The sequence below is a fragment of the Haplochromis burtoni genome, unplaced genomic scaffold, assembly GCF_018398535.1.
Source record: "Haplochromis burtoni strain Fernald_Lab_line unplaced genomic scaffold, NCSU_Asbu1 Contig_364, whole genome shotgun sequence".
NCBI lineage: Eukaryota > Metazoa > Chordata > Actinopteri > Cichliformes > Cichlidae > Haplochromis > Haplochromis burtoni.
In genome coordinates this window covers 10,953-12,369 of record NW_024582725.1, presented here as the reverse complement: position 1 = coordinate 12,369, position 1,417 = coordinate 10,953, and the positions used below count along the sequence as shown (strand labels likewise).

The window sequence follows — 1,417 nt, the reverse complement described above, 5'->3', positions numbered from 1 at the left end:
CATCACTACACTGGATTTCAAACGGTACACTGTGCATAAAGGGAATCAGACATCCATGGATGGTTGAAATCTGTGTTGATAAGAGAAACTAAACACTGTTTGAAGAGCAAAATAAATGGTTTAAACAAATCTGTGTAGTTTATGCTTTTGTTGTACAATATATTAAGCAATGCATTGAATAGTGCCAGATGTAGTGACTCACATTTCATTAAGACTCGTGCAAATATTGCCTTTTAAAGTTTATTTTTGTTTAACCCACTTTGCAATGCCTGAACTAATTGTTTTCAGAGTTTGACTATTTAATAACTGCTGCTCACATTTACACACAGCCTAATATAAATATGTACTTAACATAGCAGGGAGAGCCGTCGTCATCCCGCTAGTTTTGTCACAGTTGTCCCTTAACTTCTACTTTAATGTAATTGCTTATGGCAGTGAACACAACTTCAGAATTCCAAACAGATCTGCCATTTGTATTCCTGTCCTCAGATTCTTTTGATCCTGGCTTCACATGCACTTGCTTCAATCTTCTGCCATGACCACTCAGTACCAACTGTACACTTAAACTAATAGTTCTAAATTCCATCCATTTGCTTCCGCTTATCCTTTTCAGGGTCGCGTGGGGCGCTGGAGCCTATCCCAGCAGTCATGGGGCGAAAGGCGGGGTACACCCTGGACAGGTCGCCAGTCTGTCGCAGGGCTAACACATAGGGACAGACAACCATTCACACTCACATTCACTCGCACATTCACACCTAGTGGCAATTTGGATTATCCAATTAACCTATCCCCACAAGCTGCATGTCTTTGGACGGTGGGAGGAAGCCGGATCAGGAGCAGATCTGTGCTTCTGTGTTCAGCCAGGGTTTAGTTTGCCATCCTACAGGGGGGTGGGGACTGAAACTTCAGCTTAAGTCCATATTCTAGTTTACTCATGTTGTCACATGTTGGAGAAAACTTGTCAATTGCCCTTTGACCCTCTTTAACTCAGGACACATTGGGAATGTCCTGAAACACTTGCTGGCTTGCATGCACTGCAAGAATGAAGTGTGATAACAGGACAGCATACTGCATTTGGGATGGGTGTGGTGTGTTTTGGTTTTCTTCATAAATAGTATGCTATGTAGTCTGGATATTCTGAGGCACGTTGGAAATTAAAAATATAGTTCAACAGTTTTAGGATTACCTAAAGAGTTTTGCATTACGGAATTTTTGTCATATTCTGCAAGTACATGTAAAAAGTGCTGATTTCACAATACCACCACAGGTGAGCAGTATTCCCCGAGGCAGTAAGACCATGTACATCTTGTCCTTTGGACAGAAACTTGACTATAATAATGGAAGTACATGTAATTCCCAGATTGTAAACAGTCTCATATAAAATGCTTGCGTAACCGTGCTGGGTAAACCTGACCTC

At 41.4% G+C, this 1,417-nt stretch overlaps 2 protein-coding genes across 2 annotated transcripts in view; both read left to right on the top strand.

Annotated features, from left to right (window-relative positions):
* Positions 1-107, top strand: part of LOC121815909 (alcohol dehydrogenase 1-like) — a gene marked incomplete at its 5' end in the record, with an annotated part of 2,220 nt that extends 2,113 nt beyond the window's left edge. The window contains 1 exon segment of the mRNA XM_042228910.1: positions 1-107.
* LOC121811916 (alcohol dehydrogenase 1-like) overlaps positions 1-1,417 on the top strand; it is a gene marked incomplete in the record, with an annotated part of 14,446 nt that overhangs the window by 9,822 nt on the left and 3,207 nt on the right.